We start from the raw sequence: 22,413 nt of genomic DNA, 5'->3' as shown, positions 1-22,413 counted from the left end.
AGCCTGACTATATTGGGAGTTCCTCAGTTTGTGTCTCACCAGGATTCCAAAGAAAATAGCTAGATGTTGTGAAATATGAGCTTTCAAAAGTGCTATAGAAAACTTTTAGCACTGTTCAAAGCTGGGAACACTCAGCCAATAAAAATAAGATACTTGCTCTTATTCTGAAACCCCAAATTAAACAAACTAAGGTCAGAGTAACAATTGTGTTTCATTCTAGCATGCCTCAGTGAGAAACTGGAGGAGACTGCCCTGGGACTGAGAAGCCCCCTGTACCACCTTGAACTGTTAGATTAATTAGATGACGTTGTATTTATATTGTGCTTTCTTTCTAAAAGTCACAATCAAGGGAATGTAGCACCTAACATAAACCATCAGAACTTGTCACAATACTTTCCATATGTAATATACTGAGAGTCTCACATGACAGTCTCCAGTATCCCAGCCTAAGATTTGTCAAATGGAACAAAAACACATTCTCTATTCCAGAGAAACTCTTCAGAGCTCAAATATGTGCTTAAGAGAGATAAAGAGAGATAGAGACAGAGAGAGAGAGAGAGAGAGAGAGAGAGAGAGAGAGAGAGAGATGTACAAACCCCAATGACGTTTTCCAGGGCCTCAGTGTCTAGAACTCCTTCTTGCAGCATTGCACTGCAGAGGAAGAAGGAGGTAAAGTGTGTGCCAGCTTCCTGAACACATTGACAATAAGACCAAAAAGAAAATGATCAAGAAACTATAAGCAGAAGGTTCCTCCTTGTCACAGCATTTCAGGAATAAAAAGAAAAAGATTTACTAAAATTAGCCACAATGTTAAACCCTAAAGCAGAAAGCTTTAAATAAGGCAAATGGCCTAAATGCAGAGCTTCAGGCAACTTTATCAACTTCATGTTATACATCATAGCAAGCAAATTAATTATTCCCAGATGTTGGGATGAAGAATGCTGCTGAATTGTTTTGCTTCTCCAACTTTTCAGTATAAACACACACATTCACAGGGTTACTTTCCCTTTTTTGGCTCCCAACATGCAAGTAATTATACACTGTGCAGGATAATGTTGGATGAGCTCTCCTTTGAATACCAAGCAAGTTCTGGGTTCTGTCAGCCTTTTGGATACTATGTCCACAAACATTTTTTTCTGACAGTCTTTAGTAACAACTTGTAAACAAATTGTTTCTAGTTAAAAAAAAAATATTCAACAGCAGTCCAACCTCATTTATAAATTATTCCAAACTCCTTTAGAGCTGGAGGGGGATAAATTCACCTTAAATATAGTGCAGTTCCTTTTTGCATCAAGAACAGTTTTTCTACAATCCTTGTGAGAAGAGGTCATAATTCATAATAGTTTTTATATTTTTACATTCCTTATGTTTTGCCAACATGTAAACAAAGAGAAGAAAAAAGCAGGTTATGAATCAACTGTGAATTGAGAATGTGTTTAGGATTAAACACAGATTCTATGACCATGGCCAAAATGAAGAGAGTAAAGGGTCATATTTTCTACTCCAGCTCCAAAGTTTCACAGGGCAAATTTCTGCTGTCAGGTGAGTCATGGAGGGATTTTTTGGGGGGGCTACCTGGGGCCTTCACACTTCTTGGAGTAAACAAACCTGATGAATTTGTCCTGGGTCTTCATGTGATGAAGCACAGGTGTGTGTGTAAAATATGGAAGTGGGGAGATAAAGACAACACAGGAAAAACCTTAGAAATTGTTAAAGAAAAAAAAAACACATTTTCTGCAGAAGGGAGAAATTCTGTAGTTCTGCCAACTGCAACACAAATGACAGGAAAAGTTCAAGGAAAGTTGATATCTAAAAAGAAATAAATAAAAGGAAATTCAATGAGAAACAATATTCAGGTCAGGTCAAAGCCTAGAGAAAAATGCTCATTCAGAAGTGGGCTGCCATCCTGCTTTTTCTGAAGTGAACAGCTGCTGGGTATTGAAACCAGCCCTCACAATTGGGTCCCTGCCACACTGGCAACTCTCTGGTGTCTGTGATGGAGTGGCCAAGGCACAATGGGGTGGTTCCATGGCCCAGAAGCACTCTGGCTATAGATTAGGTAGGTTGTGTATGTGTGTGTGTGTGTGTGTTTTCCTTTGTGTATATTTGGGGGACTTTGATTCCTGGGTTTGTGTTTGGCTATTGGAAACTTTTCCAACCTATAATAAGCCCTGACCTAAGTGACAAATTTTCATGCAAATAGCAGCATGGAAAGGAAGCACTGAGGTGTTCAACAGGCAAATAATGTATTTCCAGTCTCTTTTAAATGATTTCTTACAAATCTCTAGCAGGTTCTGGGTGTTTGTACCTGGTCCCTTGGATTGTAACTTTAGGATGTTTTTTTAAAATAATGCCCTGCTTGCTTTTTATATTTGTAGTTTACAATAACACATGATCCTAAAAGGAAAAGCTATCATAATCTTACAAACTGAAAAAGTTAGCTAATAAAGACTGTGAAATTGAAAATACAGCCTATAGCTTATATATTATAGATGCAGAGCTCCAATAATTAGCACATTCAACTGTTGAATTCACCATCATGGTTTCGTTAGTCTTGCAAGCTAAAAATTTTATCTACCAGTTAAGTATAAAGAAACCTCCAAAATAATAACCTCATAATGTAGCATAGTAAGTGATAGCATAGACTTGAGAGCCAAACTGCTTGAGTTCCAATCCTGCCATTTATTAGCTGTGTAATTTTGGGCAAGTTACTTAAACTCTCTATGACTTTATTTCCCCTCTATAAAATGATGACAAGAGTAGTACCTTCCTAGTAAAGATGATTGTGAGTATTAAGTGAATTAATACTTGTAAAGTGCTTAAAATAGTGTTTGGTATCATGTAAGTACTTAAAAATAAATAAATAAATAATTTAAAATTATTTTTAAAATAATTTAAACCTTTTTTGATAGTGGGAAATGCCACCTTTGGAATTCAGGACAGCATAGTATATTTCTATATCTATATTCCCACTCAGAAAATGTTAAACTTCTTATTTACATCTAAGACTTGTAACTCACTTGGAGTTGTGCAAGTCTCCTTGAGTTGATGATGCAGCTTGTTTGTGAATTTAGCTAATTTGTAAGTGAGCAAGGGGGAGGGCTTTGAGAAATATACACTGGATCTTCTGATTCATTTGGATCTCTTCAGATGCTTAAGTATTCACTAAAAGCACAAGGCACAGTGCTTGCTGACCTGAGCAAGCATAAGATGCCGCCCCATGCTGAGATACCCATCGCTGTACTCTCTCTAGCAGTAGTCAAGGAGTCTCAGCCTCCTGGGGATGGAAAGCCCAGCACTTTTTCACCTCTGTAACAGGTTGGGTCGTATCATTTCTACCATGGCTTGTTCCAGGGCTTTCCATTTCATCCTAGATCTCCATTGGTACTGAAGAGCCCACTCATGTGCTCAGATGCACAATTTTCATGGTGTCCATTCGTATTAGGCCATGCCATTTCTTACAAAGTGTAGAAATGCATTACCTTCTGTTGTGGGGCTGCCTGAAACTGGCTCTACTATACAATCCTGTTCTTCTGTTTACACATCCCTAGTTGAGTATGTGAAAACATTTTGTGGCTAGGTGTCAATGGTTGCAAAATGCTTTCACAAATCTTGTTAGGATATTTGGGTGCATTCCAAACAAATATGCTATTCCACTACCCAGAGGATCTATAACTTTTTGGAATCCAGTCTACCTGGAGCTAAGAGGTTAACATTTTAGCCATTGTTTTCCAACTGAGTCACATACATTCAGTTCTACAAACAAGGACTAGAAGTCATTCTGGGACCGCAAAGAAAATCAACATCTATTTCAGTTTGCAAAATGTCAAAATTCTATTTTTATACAATGAGGGTGTTTCCCCCTTTACAATTGTTCAAAATGGGGTCACATCAGCAAGGAAAGGTGAGTACATCTAAGCAAAGGGCTGAGTACTGAAAGGACAAAGATAAATTCGCAGATCACCTCAGTTTAACACATATCCTGTTTTCTAAGAAAACAAATGTACTATCAGATCCAGTAAAACTTTCTGTGGAAAATATTTTGGAAGCCAGAAGCAAAATTAGAGAAAGGCAGTATTCCATAGTTAAAGGAAAAGAAGCTGCCACCTAGAAGAAACTCAGACCCACTGAAGCTATAATAGTTTGAGAAGACACAGAATTGAGCAAATTGACTTTACTATTCCAGGAGGTTTAAATAGAAATCTTTAAAAAGCTGTCTACTTTTTCTACATTTTACTCCAAGGATTGAAAAGGCCTTAAACAAGAATGTTGGCTCTAGTATTTAGCTATACTTAAAGCAGACAGGAAATTAGGAGGTACAGGGAAAGCTGCAGTGGAGTAACAGTCAAGAGACCTGGGCTTCCGTTTCACTTTGGACACTTGTCAATGTCTGAAAGGTTACTTTCCCTTTTTGAGATATTAATAACTATGGTGGTGGCAGCAGCAGCTATTAGCAGTAATAGCAGTAGAATTAGTGATAGAAGCAGAAGCAGCAGCAGCGGTAGCAGCAATGATACAAACAGCCATGGTAGTAGCAGCAGTAGTACTAGTAGCAATAGCGGTAGTAGCAGTAGAAGTAGTAATAGCAGCAGGAGCAGCAGCAGCAGCAATAGTAGCAAGTAGCGATAGTTGTAGCCATAGTAGCAGCAATAGTAGCAGTTTCCATTTATTAAGCAGTCTATCCTCAGACACTTGAATAGGAACTATTTAAAGACTATTTCATTTAAACCCTTGATGACCTTTCAGAGTAGCTATTAATACCCATATTTAACAACCGAGGAAGCAGGACCAGAGAGGTTATGTAATTTGTTCACTAGTTAGAAAGTGGAAAATTTGGATTTTGAATCTGGATCAATGGAATTACAGAGCCTTGCACTGCTTTTGGGAAACAGATGTGGTATCAAGCAGGGCTTCGCAAACATGAATGTACATATAGGAATCATGTAGAGACCTTATAAAAATGGAGATTCTGATGCAATTGGTCTGGTGGGATGGTCGAGACCCTGCATTTCTCACAAGCTCCCAGGTGGTGCTACTGGTCCAAGTGTACTTTGACCAGCAAAGGGATAGTGGAAAGAAAGTATGCTTTCCAGTCACAATCTGTGACCTCAGTTTACTCATCTGTAGCAGAAAGGGGTGTAATAAGATAATTTTTAAGGCACATTCCAGGCCTAAAATGCCAGTATACAGGGTGTAATAAGGTGTTAAGAAACCAGATCACACAGGAATGACTGTTATCCGCATGAATTTTTAAACTGGTTTCAGCTGAGATTCTGGCTGTGATTTATGTATCTTCCTGAAGCATCACTGACAGGTGGGGATCAGCCACCCTCACTCAAATTACATTATTGTTAAGCTTTAGACTGAACTAAAATCTTACTGAAAGAGTTCAAAGCACTTCTTTCCATAAGCATCTTTAAAGATTATGAATGTAAAAATAGTTTCTTATGAGAAGCTTAGATGGCAGGATTTTTCTTTTTAATAACAGAAATGAGAAGTCTCCAAAACCATAATGGTAGCACAATCCATAAAAATATGTTAATGCCTCATTTTAAAGTCTTACAGAAATTGAGGTTTTCTGAGTTAACAAAATAGACTTCATCACAGATGGTCTGAATGATAAAAGGAACCAGCACACTAGTGTAGCAAGACTAAAAACACTGCTCTTAGCTGAGCATGCTGAAAGCCTTTAAGGAAATCTTTCTACATATAGCGTTGTTAAGTGTTGAAGTAAAAATGGTTTTGATTGGCAAGGGCACTTCAAATGCTTTAGGCAAAGCTCAGGGCCATAGGATGTACAATTTTACAAGAAGTTATTTCCAATTAAAATAATATTAAGACACATTTTCTCATCATCTTGTGCCTAACTCAAGACAATGACACCAAGGAAAGCAGTTTTTGCTCTCTTCCAAGAGCTACAGTCCAGATCACTAAGAGAGATGCCATGAGCTTCATTTTTTGAATTCAAACAAGGGCAGGGGTTGGAGTAGATCACAGTCAAGAGTCTATGAGTCTCTGCAAAAGGATTTCCCAATGGTGAGGAGTGTTAGAAATTGGGATTGGAATCCTTTGATAAGGGCTTTAGAAATCACATAAAAATATACATCCATTTAGAATGGCCTAAATATATTTGTCTGAAGGAATCTAGTCAGGAAATATTTGCTGTCACAATATGCTTTTTATGGTATGCAAGGGTGACCTGTATTTATTTAGCCAACTCTCAATTATCTATGGAGTGATAGCCAAACTTTTTGAGACATGGAGCTACTTTTTTATAAATAATTTCTTATGAGGAACACCAAAATGTGAAATAGATTAAAAACAGAGCTACTCCATTTAAACTTTGGGAAGAAGGATTCCCCTTAGACTCCACTGCAATCAACATGGGCTATGTTCCAGCCATTAATTGCTGCTTAACACATCACCCCAGAACTTAGTGGCTAAAAACAACACTTTATTATCTCTCTTGGTCCTGTGGGTTGACTAGGACTAGCCAGGAAGTTCTTGCTTGGGGTCTTTCATGCAATAACAGTCATGATGCCATCTGAAGACTCTGTTGGGCTGGATGTCCAAGATGGCCCCTTCATTCCCTTGTCCAGGACTTCAGTAATCCTTGGATTCTTTCTGTCTCCATGTGGCACCTCATCCTCCAGGGCCTTTTAGTGTGGTTTGTGATTCTCACAGCATGGTGATTTCTGAGTAGTCACATTTCTTACACAGTAGCTGTCTTCTAAGAGACAGGAATTGAAACTGCCAGGCCAATTCATGGCTATGCACAGAACTGGTACACCACAACTTCCATTGTATTCTATTGTCAAATAAACCATGGGGCCTTCCAGGTTCAAGGGGGGTGGAGAAATAACCACCTCTTGATGGCAGGTAGCAAAGCCACATTACAGAAGAACATGTGGGATGGGAGATATTGTTGCAGCCATGCTTGGAAAAATGCCATCTGCCACAGTTGAAAAGCACTATGGTAATAAGGATCTGAAATAGTGTGGAGAATCAAAATTTACAATCATAGGGTCTTCTTAAAAATTCCGTCCTTATTAGAGATTTTAATTGTAATCATGTACAAAATTGAAAGTAGTGTTTGGTTTTATTTACTTTCTCTATTAGCAGAGATACTAATGTTATATCCTATTGGGCAAAATGTTATGAGCTGCTACTTATTGGGGGAAGGGAGGCAATGTGAAAAAGGGAAATAGGGACATCAGTGGTGTCAAAACACAGTCAGTCCTCCTGCTCCCTATTTTCTGTATCACAGAACACAACTGGTACAGACACAATGTGACCCCAGAACATTCAGGTTAGAGAGACAGATAGAAAGCTTCTGCAACATGTAACCATTCCTGCCAATCAATAAAGCAGGCAGCTGGCATTTTGCAGAGCATTTTGAAAGAAAGCAAAGCCTTCTGTAGAAAACAACCAGCAAAAACTTAAAGACTGCACTTTGAAGAACCCATAAACAAAACCTATAAACCTGCCATTGGAACTAAAATCCTGGGCTGGGCACAGTGGCTCATCCCTGTAATCCCCGTACTTTGGGAAGCTGAGGCAGGAGGATCCCTCCAGGCCAAGAGTTTCAGACCAGCCTGGGCAATACAGCAGGACCCTATCTCTTTTTATAAAAGAGAAAAAATAAAAAGAACTGAAGGCCTGAAAAAGAGAAGTAGAATCCTAGCACAGAGAGCTGGGACAAGAGGATTTCTAAAACCTGAAAGAACAAGAACAGTTCTTAGGCCATACTAATTAGGGGCTTTCTCTAGTTCCTTAGTCAGTAAGGAAAGGTCAAAGACTACGGAATATACAATAAATAATATATTAAATACAAAACACCCTTTACTACATTCAACTATATGTGAGAAAATATTTAAGTATTCAATTCTCATTTCAGAAAGAGGACTTAGTTGTTCTCAACAAATCCATTGGTTGTCTTCATAAATTCCAAAATTAAAAGACTCTTTAAAATTTCATAGGTACCTGAGCTGAATGCACACTGAGTATTATGGTCAAGATTCTTGTGCCCAGAATGGACAAAATCCTTCAGAATTCTTCCTTCCCAAGTTTTATTTATGTCTGGATGTGCCACATGTTACATTACCATATCCATGAGGATGATGGAAAAAGAGTCCAGAATAGTCTGAGACTCAGTTTTGGCTCTATGAATTACCCTCTGTAGCTCCAGCTGGAAGAACTAGTTTGAACATATCTGAAGGCCAAGTACGGATTAGAGAAGCAGGTTTAATATTTTTTCTTACCAAGGGAAATTATCTACTGGAAATTGCTCAATTTATTACTGTCACAATCTTCTACTACCAGGATAGGATTTTCAGAGAATGGTTCTCAAAGAGATGAAGTCTGACCAGTCTTGATGAGATTACTTTGTAAGGCTGGCCTTATTCTAAGATTTTAAAAACAACTATGGGCATGAAATACCATAGACGATTGTAGATTTGTGTGTATGGGGAACAGGAAGGTTGGTGAAGAGGGAATCAGTTGTCAGAGTGAAGAAGGAAGAAAACTGTTGAACTTCGAAAAATAATCCCTATGAGTACTTTTTTTTAAGTTTCTTGTCTGTAGAAGTTTTATATATAAAACTGATTTTTTGGATCTGATACTGCTCTTCTACAACCACAGTTTATTGCCATGGTTCTTTGTGATCGGTCAGTCTTCTGCTCCCTCTCCAGTCTCATTTTTCTTATGAAACTCCACATCACCAAGCCACATTGAAGGTATATAGAATGACATTCATATTTTTGAATATGCCATACTCTTTCACAACTCTGTGTCTTTGTGCCTTGAATACCTTTTCTTTCTTTGGCCATCAAGCAAACATCAACTCTACTCATAAGATTACTTAAAAGTAATCTACTTTTTTTTTTTTTTTTTGAGATGGAGTCTTGCTCTGTCACCAGGCTGGAGGGAGGTGGCACAATCTCAGCTCACTGCAACCTCTGCCTCCCAGGTTCAAGCAATTCTCCTACCTCAGCCTCCCGAGTAGCTGGGACTACAGGCACATGTCACCATGCCCAGCTAACTTTTGTATTTTTTAGTAGAGACAGGATTTCACCATGTTGGCCAGGATGATCTCGATCTCTTGACCTTGTGATCCACCCACCTTGGCTTCCCAAAGTGTTGGGATTACAGGCATGAGCCACCGCGCCCAGCCAAAAGTAGTCTACTTTTAAGAGTTGATTCAAATATTACCTCCACTACGAAGTCTTTCTTTACCTTGAAACTTATCCCTACCCCTTACCAGGGACAATTGACCAATCCCTCCTTTGTAATTCCTTTTATTTTTAGCATATTTCTACAGTAATAATACCACATTTCATTGTGTTTTTTTTTTTAAGAGATGAGGTCTTGTTCTGTCACCCAGGCTGGAGTGCTGGAGTCCAGTGGTACAATCATAGCTCCACCACCACACCCAGCTAATTTTTAAAAATTTTCTAGAGATGAGGTTTCAATATGTTGCCCAGACTTGTCTCAAACTCCTGGTCTCAAGTGACCCTCCCACAGCAGCCTCCGGGAGTGTTGGGATTATAGGCATGGGCCACTGCACTCACCTGCCTCGTACTTCTTCTTATTTAAGTGTCTGCTTCCCCCTACCAAGTAGCAAGCATCCTCAGAGCAGCTCCATGGATTCTTTTACAGATCTGGGACTTTAGCTTTTCACTGAATTTTGTAATAGTTCTGAGTTTCTTCCAATAAATTCCACTTTTGTGCTCAAGTTAGCTGAAGTCACTTTCTATTATACACAACCATAGAACCCTAACTGTTACAGTAATTTCCTGAAATTGAACCAATTGTTTGAATGGAAGGGACTCAGGAAGCTCAGAGCACAAAAAAGGAGACCCTAAGCGTTAGAAATTGGCAATGTTTGTCCGGCACTTTTCAGAGGGAGTGTACTCAGCCTCTGGGAACTCACTCAGTCTGGTAACTGAAGAAGTATTCTCTCTTGTGGGCCAAGGATAATTCTATATACCTCCTCATGGCCTGGAGGATATTCTTAAGACCATTCTCCACTTTTTTCTCTGACTCTGTGTTTCCCATCCAACCTTACAATCATAAATTCAATTCTCCGGGTATTATGAGATCAGGAAAGAAGCAGCTTTAGTACTTGGAAAGAAGTATCCTCCATTTTAAGTGAATAACATCTGTAAGTGAATAACATTATACAGCAACTTCTTGACAGTTTGGACAGCAGCTCAAGTCGGTTATCTCAGTCTGAAAAGAGTTAGAGCCCTAGCAATGGTGAGTTTCTCAGTCTGCAAGACTGGCCTGAGGTGACCTCACCAAGATGGTGCCACCCTTTGGGGTTTTCCAGGAATGCCACAGTTTGTCCAGATTATACTATTTTTCCCTGCCATGCCTCATTTCACCAGAATACTCATAAAACCTTAGCGGTGAATAAGTCTCCAAGGTCCACATTCCTTGCTATATGAGGGTTAGACAGTAAGTAAAACTTAATTCCAATCATTGCCTAAAATCAGAAAGTTGAGTGAGCAAGGTTTAGTTCTACCTTCATATGATAAAAGGTTTTAAGAAAATTGACGATGTAAGGCAGTTCTCTCCTTCTCTTTTTTTTTTTTTCTGTGACAATACAAGAACAGTGTTGGCATGAGCGACACAGACCTATGTGCATTTCCTGACTCCATCTCTGTAACCCACCCCTGCCTTTTCTCTTAAGAAGCACATGGAAATGCAAATGTGTGACTGTGATATTGTGATAACCTTAAACCTTCTCAGATTTATTGTTAAAAGTCAATCACCTGCAAACTTTCATACTTCCACTACGATTGGTATGAAGTTGCTTGCAACATATCAGTGTGTCCTGTTGAGACCTGCAGATGTAAATATTGAAGGAAGAATGTTTGAGCTAATTATTACCTAAGTTGTTTATAAGAATTTTCTGGTGTTTGTAGAATTAACCTACCAATTTCACTCTTTCTTGTCAGTTCCAGTAGGAGGAACAGAAACCAAATCTGGTAGTACTGAGAACTTGAATTGGAGTTCATATTGGAAACCAATAAATCACTTTCACTATCTAGAAGTTGTTTATTTGTCTTAGTTCCTTCTCGTAGATTTGGGCTGACCTTTCTAATCAGGTTAAATAAAAAAGGTTTTGCTGAATACTAAAAGACTGGAGAAAGCCCAAGTCAATTGACAGAGATGACCTTTTCATTCTAAGATTATTGATTTAGATTCCTCAACTCCACAGAACTCGATCCCTGGCTGCAGTTTGAATACTACGGATGTCAGGGAATACCTTCCTCAGGCCACTTGGGGACTTATTTAGTACTTGACTTGTGATTTTTGTCTCTAGAATGATAGACCTATCTGTGTAGAACTTACAGAAGCAGGTGATACTTAATTAAAGGTCACAATAAAATGTTTTTTAGAGCAATGTCACACAGAATACACGTGAGTTAGGCCCTAAAGTTTGAAGTAGTATGCTGTGAGGATTTACACCTTGCACTGATGGTTTTGGTACTGCATGTCCTTTTTTAAAACACAGTCATGAGTCTGCCTCCTGCATGCAAGGAATTGCCTAGAAACATGGCAATGAATTAAAGATGGCACAGCTCTCTTTGCTTAACATTTCCTATTTTTCAGAGGTTTGTTTTGCAACTTTAATATTATTAACCTACACAACCTTTTACTTTTCACTCAGAATTTATATCAGAATCAAGCTAGCAAATTAAAGATAAGTTAGTTCATTGTTGGGTGGTTTAACATAGACCTAGTATGTTAATCCTGATGTGCTTGTTACTAGGGTTTTAAATTTTTATTATTATTATTATTATTTTTGCCTCGTAGCTGTGGTTAGGCAGCAGCAATAAATCAGAACAAAGGAATGAAGGTATTGGGGCTTTAGGGGAAACATGTATTAGAAAAAATTGGTTTGGGACTAAGGGCTTTATTGCATTAAGATGGATTTTAGAGATACAGAGGTAAGAGAATGTAGACAAATAAATTGTATAAATAATCTGAGAAATAGTAAGTCTGTACAGGCCCCAAGTAACCCTGTAAGCTACCATCAACAGGACTTCATAATTCCTGTTCAAACAGACCAAACAGGTACACTCTACTTAAATAAACAGCCAGGAGAAATGGGCACACAGCTAACACTAGGGAAAGTGGGAGGAACAGATAAAGCTCTTTAACATAGCCCAAAGGATTGGAATAATAGAAGTCAGTGTAGGAGTCTGACAAGGCATCTTCTGTGAATAGGGCTTTATAGCCACTCCAGGCACCGATGTTGCAAACACAGGCTAAGACAACCAAAAGCTGGGAACCTTACAGTGCAACACACTAGTGCCCAAGAATGTAGTTCTCCGCAGTAGGGAATTCATGTTGGCAGCCTGAATGTGGAGGAGACAGGAAGAAGCATTCAAATAAGGTTGAGCATATAAATAAATGACATGTTGTGAAAGATGAAGTTGATGGGAACAAGTTTGGACCATTCCAGGGACCCAAGGAAGTACAAAGATGTCAGAAAGAATAGAAAGAGCAAAAGGGACCTTTCTTAGTAGCCTAAATGGTACCTGAACTGAGAGACCCATATGTTCTGGAACAGATTTTATTCTCAACTAAAGCATAAAAGTTCTGTAGATAGGAAGAAACCGTTTGTTTGAAGCCTTGAATTTGCTTTTGTTGGTCGGATATGTCTGCTTTGTCCCTAGTTCTTTCATCTAAGTTGGTACAGTTATGCATCACTGTGCAGGGAGCCGACCCTGTCCTCATTCTTATCTTTGATGTTCCCTAGGCTCACTTCTTATTTGTTCACTTGACTAGCTATTCCCTGGCCCTGCTTCCCATCCCCTGGACTCTGCTTGAGGCTTTGAGCCCCTCTACTCTACCTTACTGACCTTTCCCTTATCCTTTTTTATTTACTCTCCCTTAGCTTCCCCAACAAGGTGTATTTGACAGGACATGACTGCTAGACCACTGGTGGTTATCTCCAAGATAGTAGTAATCATGATAATGACCATGCTGTCCCATACAGCCTGGCTATACATTGTCATTTTAAAAAGAATGTAGTTTTTTGACATCATGGATTTGTGGTAGCTGAGAGCCCTAATGCAGGTAGAGGTAAACACCTTTGCAATCCCCTTCCTTCCCTTCTTAATCAAATAATACGTGGACTATGACTTCAAGAAATTTACAAATGAGTATGAATGGTTAAATATAGATATTAAAAGTTCATAACAGAAGTAAAGAATTGTTTTCAAAAACAGTAGAAGAAAAATCACAAGCCAGCACGTGATTATGTGGGTAAATGCATAGGTACTAATTGGACAAAAATTCAAAAGCAGGAGAGAAAGACCACTTCCAGCTAGCAAGGTCAGGGGCACTTTTCAGGCTTATTAATTAGTCAGGGAAAATTGAAAGTTTGGACTTGAGCTTTTGTGGGGTCTCCAGGATTCTAGTTCAGAAAAGGAAAAGAAAGACAAGGTATTTTACAGCTCGACTACTAATGAGCAGCTGACAAGAAAGGACATGGACAGATAAATCTCACTGTTTACTGTGAACTTTTACTGCAACCTTTTTTATATCTTCCAGTGAAGAAATGTGTATCACCACAATCTTGAACCACAATCTTGAGGCATCTAAAATTTGACATTGCTTTTCTCGGAAAAGTCTGTGAAATGTGAAGTGGCAGAAAAATTCTGTCTGCAGGTCAGTGTATGCAGCCTAAGAAGTTTGTGCTCTTCAACCAGCCTGAAGCTAAAACCAGGCTATTTTCACTCTTTGGTTAAATGCTAGCTAAATTCATTTGAATACTGCACTGTCAGTATTTTATTTATTTGTCCTGATGCCGCATTTCCTCTCCCAAATCTCTCTTGCAAAAATGATTTACTATTTGTTCCTAAGGCTGAAGATTTTATGCCTTGTCTCTTTTTTCTGATAAGAGGATATTGCAGCAGCTTTCCTTTTGTGCTGCTGATGGTTTTTATTTTAATTCAAAGTTCAGCAGAGTAACTAGCTTAGTAAGGCACAGAAAACCAACAGGTTCGGCCCTTGAAATAACTAAGACAGTAAATCTTCACTGGCCTATTATCACATAGAACTCTGTTGAATTTGCTTCCCTAAAAAGTCAGTTAGCAAAGTGTGGTTCTTAAAATAGGTTTTACATTTTCTTAACTCTCCAAAATAAGCATATTTAACTATAGGACACTTAAGGTCCTTAAGATTAAGTTAAGAAAAAATACTTTTATAATGGAAACCCATAAATTTTATAGGATTTTTTTTCTTTAAAAGAAAATGGGAGCTATTCTTTGTGGGTGTACCCTCATTAGGTCTTCAGAATACATCTTTACATAAGAAGGTAGAGTGCTCTACATTCAGGAAAAGGATTATGTGATTTTTAAAAAATTTAGTTTTTTAAAGGTGACAGTTGAGATATTAATTCACATTAAGAAATTATATTATATTCCATAGTTCTTTATGGTGGTGGTCACTAGACTAAGCTAAAAGATTTAAAATTAAAACAAAAATTAACCAACAAACTTAGAAAATTAATTAATCAGGTCAGTACTGAACTACTGTCCAAATTCAAGATGCAAGTCCATAGAAAGTCTATTCCATATTAAAGTTGGCAAGCACAGTAGAGATATAACCCCTGGAAGCTTTTCTGTCTTTAACCTTTCCTCACTCGGGATTTGGGGACTAAATTGGCAATAGAATTCCACATTGCTCTCAGAATAATTAACCAGTTTCCTGAATTGCCATTATTCTTCCCAAATTTCTAGGCTGTAGACCTCTGGAAGCAACAAGCACTCCATGATTAGGAAAACTGATGAGAAATAAAGAACAAACTTAGTTCTTGGGAGTCAGTGGGTTGGTGCAACTGATTGCATTCCATGCCAAAGGAGAAAATGGCAGAAACCTCATAGGATGCTTCTGTGATCCTACATAAATAAATTTCTCCGGATTTCACTAGTTATATTTCAATTCAGAAACACAATTTAGGTCTATATAGTGTTTCTTCTTTCTCAGAAAATGGTAGCATAATTCACAATCTAAAATTGAAGGCACACTTTACTATATCTCTCTCAAAAATGGACAGACTAAACCAATGAAAATAAATGAAGACACAGAGAATTTGATTAACATAGTTCAAAAACGAAATCTCATATATATATAAAACTTCATAGCCAATAAACAGAAAGTATATAGTTTTTTCAAATATCTATGAAACTTTTATAAAAACTGATCATATATTAGGCTACAAAGACAATCTCAATAAAAGTTGAAACCATGTGATACATTCTCTGACCATGTTGCAATTAAAACACACACATACGCACACATACACATACACCCACACATGCGCGCTCCCAAGTCCAACCATTTGAAAAATTTAAAAACAGGCTTCAAAGTTCCCGATGGATTAAAAAGAAAGAAAAATGATGAGATCATTGAACATGTGGAAATGAGTGACTATGGCATCTTTACATACAAGAAATCAGAGAATCAGAGGAATGTGACCTGAAAATCTGCCATTGCAAGCTCTGAAGATACAGCAAGAGGGCCATGAGCCAAGAGATGGACCAGCCTCTAGAAGCTTGGAAAAACCCTCAACTTACAGACAACAAGAAATTGGAGACCCTAGTCATACAAATGCAAAGAACTGAATTCTACCAACAACCTAGGTGAGCAGAAAATGGATTCTCCCCTAGAATCTCCAAAAAGGAACACATCCTTGCAGATGCTTTGATTTTAACTCAGTGAGACCCATGTTGAACTTCTTTTTTTGTGTGGTTTTTGCCATTAAAAGCATTACTTTTATTATTATACTTTAAGTTCTGGGATACATGTACAGAACATGCAGGTTTGTTACATAGGTATACATGTGCCATGGTGGTTAGCGGCACCCATCAACCTGTCATCTACATTAGGTATTTCTTCTAAAGCTATCTCTCCTCTAGTCCCCACCCCTGACAGGCCCTGGTGTGTGATGTTCCCCTCCCTGTGTCCATGTGTTCTCACTGATCAACTCCCACTTATGAGTGAGAACATGCAGTGTTTGGTTTTCTGTTCCTGTTTTAGTTTGCCGAGAATGATGGTTTCCAGCTTCATCCATGTCCCTGAAAAGGACATGAATTCATCCTTTTTTATGGGTGTATAGTATTCCCCATGGTGTATATGTGGCACATTTTCTTTATCCAGTCTATCATTGATGGGCATTTGGGTTGGTTCCAAGTTTTTGCTATTGTGAACAGAGGCGCAATAAACATACAGGTCCATGTGTTTTTATAGTAGAATGATTTATAATCATCTGGGTATATACCCAGTAATGAAATTGCTGGGTCAAATGGTATTTCTGGTTCTAGATCCTTGAGGAATCACCACACTGTCTTCCACAATGGTTGAACTAATAACATTTCTACCAACAGTGTAAAAGCATTCCTATTTCTCCACATCCTCTCCAGCATCTGCTGTTTCCTAACTTTTTAATGATTGCCATTCTAAGTGGCACGAGATGGTATCTAATTGTGATATTGATCTGCATTTCTCTAATGACCATAGATGATGAGTTTTTTTTTCATATGTTTGTTGGTTGCATAAATGTCTCCTTTTGAGAAGTGTCTGTTCATATTCTTCTCTCATTTTCGATGGGTTTTTTTCTTGTAAATTTAAGTTGCTTGCAGATTCTGGATATAAGCCCTTTGTCAGATGGATAGATTGCAAAACTTTTTTCCCATTCTGTAGCTTGCCTATTCACTCTGATGATAGTTTCTTTTGCTGTGCAGAAGCTCTTTTGTTTAATTAGACCCCATTTGTCAATTTTGGCTTTTGGTGCCATTGCTTTTGGTGTTTTAGTCATGAAGTCTGTGCCTATGACTATGTCCTAAATGGTACTTCCTAGGTTTTCTTCTAGCATTTTTATGGTTTTAGGTCTTATGTTTAAGTCTCTAATCCATCTTGAGTTAACTTTTATATTAACTCAAGGGATCCAGTTTCAGTTTTCTGCATATGGCTAGCCATTTTTTCCCAACACCATTTATTAACTAGGGAATCCTTTCCCAATTACTTACGTCAGGTTTGTCAAAGATCAGATGGTTGTAGATGTGTGGCATTATTTCCGAGGTCTCTGTTCTGTTTCCTTGGTCTATATATCTGTTTTGGTTCCAGTACCATGCTGCTTTGGTTACTGCAGCTTTGTAGTATAGTTTGAAGTCAGGTAGTGTGATGGCTCCAGCTTTGTTCTTTTTGCTTAGGATTGTATTGGCTATATGAGCTCTTTTTTGGTTCCACGTGAAATTTAAAGTAGTTTTTTTCTAATTATGTGAAGAAAGTCAATGGCAGTTTGATGGCGATAGCATTGAATCTATAAGTTACTTTGGGCAGTATGGTCATTTTCACGATATTGATTCTTCCTATCCATGAGCATGGAATGTTTTTCCATATGTTTGTGTCCTCTCTTATTTCCTTGAGCAGTGGTTTGTTTTTTGTTTTTTGTTGTTGTTGTTGTTGTTGTTTGAGACAGAGTCTTGCTCCGTTGCCCAGGCTGGAGTGCAGTGGCGCCATCTTGGCTCACTGCAAGCTCCGCCTCCCAGGTTCATGCCATTCTCCTGCCTCAGCCTCCCCAGTAGCTGGGACTACAGGCGCCTGACACCATGTCCAGCTAATTTTTTTGTATTTTTAGTAGAGACGGGGTTTCACCATGTTAGCCAGGACGGTCTCAATTTCCTGACCTCGTGATCCGCCCATCTCGGCTTCCTAAAGTGCTGGGATTACAGGCGTGAGCCACTGTGCCTGGCCAAGCAGTGGTTTGTAGTTCTCCTTGAAGAGGTCCTTCACATCCCTTGTAAGTTGTATTCCTAGCTATTTTATTCTCTTTGTAGCAATTGTGAATGGGAGTTCACTCATGATTTGACTCTCTGTTTGTCTATTGGTGGTGTATAGGAATACCTGTGATTTTTGCACATTGATTTTGTATCCTGAGACTTTGCTGAAGTTGCTTATCAGCTTAAGGAGATTTGGGATTGAGACGATGGGTTTTTTGTTGTTATTGTTTTGGTTTTTTTGTTTGTTTGTTTTTGTTTTTGTTTTGGTCTGAGACAGAGTCTCACTCTATTGCCCAGGCCAGAGCGAGGTAGTGCGATCTCCGCTCACTGCAAGCTCTGCCTGCTAGGTTCACAGCATTCTCCTGCCTCAGCCTCCCGAGTAGCTCGGACTACAGGTGCCTGCCACCACGCCTGGCTAATTTTTTTGTAGTTTTAGTAGAGACAGGGTTTCACCATGCTAGCCAGGATGGTCTTGATTTCTGACCTCGTGATCAACCTGCCTCAACCTCTCAAAGAGCTGGGATTACAGGTGTGAGCCACCACGCCCAGCTGATGATGGGGTTTTCTAAATATACAATTGTGTCATCTGCAAACAGAGACAATATGACTTCCTTGCTTCCTATTTGAATACCTTTATTTCTTTCTCTTGCCTGATTGCCCTGGCCAGAACTTCTAATACTACGTTGAATAGGAGTGGTGAGAGAGGGCATCCTTGTCTTGTGCAAGTTTTCAAAGGGAATGCTTCCAGCTTTTGCCCATTCAGTATGATATTGGCTGTGGGTTTGTCATAAGTAGCTCTTATTATTTTGAGATACGTCCCATCAATACCTAGTTTATTGAGTTTTTAGCATGAAGGGGTGTTGAATTTTATCGAAGGCATTTTCTGCATCTATTGAGATAATCATGTGGTTATTGTCATTGGTTCTACTTATGTGATGGGTTATGTTTATTAATTTGCATATGTTGAACCAGCCTTGCATCCCAGGGATGAAGCCGACTTGATCTTGGTAGATAAACTTTTTGATGTGCTGCTGGATTCGGTTTGCCAGTATTTTACTGAGGATTTTCGTATAGATGGTCATCAGGGATATTGGCCTAAAATTTTCTTTTTTTGTTGTGTCTCTTCCAGGTCTTGGTATCAGAATGACGCCGGTCTCATGAGTTAGGGAGGAGTCCCTCTTTTTCTATTGCTTGGAATAGTTTCAGAAGGAATGGTACCAGCTCCTCCTTGTACCTCTAGTAGAATTCAGCTGTGAATCCATCTGGTCCATGGCTTTTTTTGGCTGGTAGGCTATTAATTACTGCCTCAATTTCAGAACTTGTTATTGGTCTATTCAGGTATTCAACTTCTTCCTGGTTTAGTCTTGGGAGGGTGTATGTGTCCAGGAATGTTTCAATTTCTTCTAGATTTTCTGGTTTATTTGCGTAGAGGTATTCATATTACTCTCTGATGGTAGTTTGTATTTCTGTGGGATCAGTGGTGATATCCCCTTTATCATTTTTTATTGTGTCTACTTGATTCTTCTCTCTTTTCTTCTTTATTAGTCTGGCTAGCTATCTATTTTGTTGATCTCTTCAAAAGACTAGCTCCTGGATTCATTGATTTTTTGAAGGGTTTTTCATGTCTCTAACTCCTTCAATCTGCTCCCATCTTAGTTATTTCTTGTCTTCTGCTAGCTTTTGAATTTGTTTGCTCTTGGTTCTCTAGTTCTTTTAATTGTGATGTTAGGGTGTTGATTTTAGATCTTTCCCGCTTTCTCTGGTGGGCACTTATTGCTATAAAGTTCTCTCTAAACACTGCTTTGGCTGTGTCCCAGAGATTCTGGTACATTGTGTCTGTGTTCTCATTGGTTTCAAATAACTTATTTATTTCTGTCTTAATTTTGTTATTTACCCTGTAGTCATTCAAGAGCAGGTTGTTCAGTTTCCATGTAGTTAGGCAGTTTTGAGGACTTTCATAATCCTGAGTTCTAATTTGATTACACTGTGGTCTGAGACTGTTGTTATGATTTCCATTCTTTTGCATTTGTTGAGGAGTGTATTACTTCCAATTATGTGGTCAATTTTAGAATAAGTGTGATGTGGTGCTGAGAAGAATGTATATGCTCCTGATTTGGGATGGAAAGTTCTGTAGATGTCTATTAGGTCTGCTTGGTCCAGAGCTGAGTTCAATTCCTTGATATCCTTGTTAATTTTCTGTCTCGTTGATCTAATATTGGCTGTGGGGTGTTAAAGTCTCCCACCATTATTGTGTGGGAGTCTAAGACTCTTTGTTGGTCCCTAAGAACTTGCTTTATGAATCTGGGTGCTCCTGTATTGGGTGCATATATATTTAGGAAAGTTCGCTTTTCTTGTTGCATGATCCCTTTACCTTTATGTAATGCCCTTCTTTGTCTCTTTTGATCTGTGTTGGTTTAAAGTCTGTTCTATCAGAGATTAGGATTGCAATCCCTGCTTTTTTTTTTCTTTCCATTTGCTTGGTAAATATTCTTCTGTCCCTTTATTTTGAGCCTATCTTTGCAGGTGAGATGGGTCTACTGAATACAGCATGGTGATGGGTCTTGACTCTTCATCCAATTTGCCAGTCTGTGTCTTTTAATTGGGGCATTTAACCTGTTTACATTTAAGGTTAATATTGTTATGTGTGAATTTGACCCTGTCATTATGATGCTAGCTGGTTATTTTGCCCATTAGTTGATGCAGTTACTTCATAGTGTTGATGATCTTTACAATTCGGTATGTTTTTGGAGTGGCTGGGACTGGTTGTTCCTTTCAATATTTAGTGCTTCCTTCAGAAGCTCTTGTAAGGCAGACCTGGTGGTGACAAAATCTCTCAGCATTTGCTTGTCTGTAAAGGATTTCATTTCTCCTTCGCTTATGAAGCTTATTTTGGCTGGATATGAAATTCTGGGTTGAAAATTTTTAAGAATGTTGAATATTGGCCCCCACTCTCTTCTGGCTTGTAGGGTTTCTGCTGAGAGAGCCACTGTTAGTCTGATGGGCTTCCCTTTGTGGGTAACCTGACCTTTCTCTCTGGCTGCCCTAAACATTTTTTTCCTTTATTTCAACCTTCATGAATCTGACAATTATATGTCTCAGGGTTGCTCTCCTCGAGGAGTATCTTTGTGGTGTTCTCTGTATTTCCTGAATTTGAATGTTGGTCTGCCTTGCTAGGTTGGGAAAGTTCTCCTCGATAATATCCTGAATAGCATTTTCCAACTTGACTCCATTCTCCTTGTCACTTTCAGGTACACCAGTCAGACGTAGGTTTGGTCTTTTCACATAGTCCCATATTTCTTGGAGGCTTTGTTCATTTCTTTTCATTCTTTTTTCTCTACTCTTGGTTTCACACTTTATTTCATTAAGTTGATCTGTAATCTCTGATATCCTTTCTTCCACTTGATCAATTTGGCTACTGATACTTGTATATGCTTCACGAAGTTCTCATGCTGTGTTTTTCAGCTCCATCAGGTCATTTATGTTCTTCTCTAAACTGGTTATTCTAGTTAGCAATTCCTCTAACCTTTTTTCAAGGTTCATAGCTTCCTTGCATTGGTTTAGAACATGCTTCTTTAGCTTGGAGGAGTTTATTACCCACCTTCTGAAGCCTACTTCTGTCAATTCCTCAAACTCATTATCCGTTCAGTTTTGTCCCCTTGCTGGTGAGGAGTTGTGATCCTTTGGAGGAGAACAGACATTCTGGTTTTTGGAATTTTCAGCCTTTTTGTGCTGGTTTCTCCCCATCTTCATGGATTTATCTACCTTTGGTCTTCGATGTTGGTGACCTTCGGATGGGGTTTCTGAGTGGATGTCCTTTTTGTTGATGTTGATGATATTCCTTTCTGTTTGTTAGTTTTCCTTCTAACAGGCCCCTCTTCTGCAGGTCTGCTGGAGCTTGCTGGAGGGCTACTCCAGACCCTGTTTGCCTGGGTATCACCAGCGGAGGCTGCAGGACAGCAAACTTTGCTGCCTGTTCCTTCCTCTGGAAGCTTAGTCCCAGAGGGACACCCACCAGATGCTAGCCAGAGCTCTCCTGTATGAGGTGTCTGTCAATCCCTCTGGGAGGTGCCTCCCAGTCAGGAGGCACAGGGTTCAGGGACCCACTTGAGGTGGCAGTCTGTCCCTTAGCAGACCTTGAGTGCTGTGCTGGGAGATCTGCAGCTCTCTTCACAGCAGGCAGGCAGGCAGGAATGTTTAATTCTGCAGAAGCTGCACCCACAGCCACCCCTTCCCCAATGTGCTCTGTCCCAGGGAGTTTTATCTATAAGCCCCTGCCTTTCTTTCAGAGATGCCCTGCCCAGCAAGGAGGAATCTAGAGAGGCATTCTGGCTACAGTGGCTTTGCTAAGAGGTGGTGGGCTCTGCCCAGTTGGAATTTCCCTGCAGCTTTGTTCCACTGTGAGAAGAAAACTGCCTATTCAAGCCTCAGTAATGGCGGACACCCCTCCCCACACCAAGCGCAAGCATCCCTGGTCAACTTCAAACTGCTGTGTTGACAGCGAGAATTTCAAGCCAGTGGATCTTAGCTTGCTGGGCTCCATGGGGTTGGGATCCACTAAGCTAGACCACTTGGCCCCCTGGCTTCAGCCCCCTTCTAGGGGAGTGAACGGTTC

At 39.2% G+C, this 22,413-nt stretch overlaps 1 protein-coding gene across 1 annotated transcript in view; it reads right to left on the bottom strand.

Annotated features, from left to right (window-relative positions):
- The window catches only part of EHBP1 (EH domain binding protein 1), a 402,091-nt gene that overhangs the window by 366,791 nt on the left and 12,887 nt on the right, over window positions 1-22,413 (bottom strand). The window lies entirely within an intron of this gene.

Source organism: Papio anubis, chromosome 14 (assembly GCF_008728515.1).
Source record: "Papio anubis isolate 15944 chromosome 14, Panubis1.0, whole genome shotgun sequence".
NCBI classification, from domain to species: domain Eukaryota; kingdom Metazoa; phylum Chordata; class Mammalia; order Primates; family Cercopithecidae; genus Papio; species Papio anubis.
Note: the sequence above shows the minus strand (reverse complement) of the source record. Positions and strands in the feature narration are given on the sequence as shown.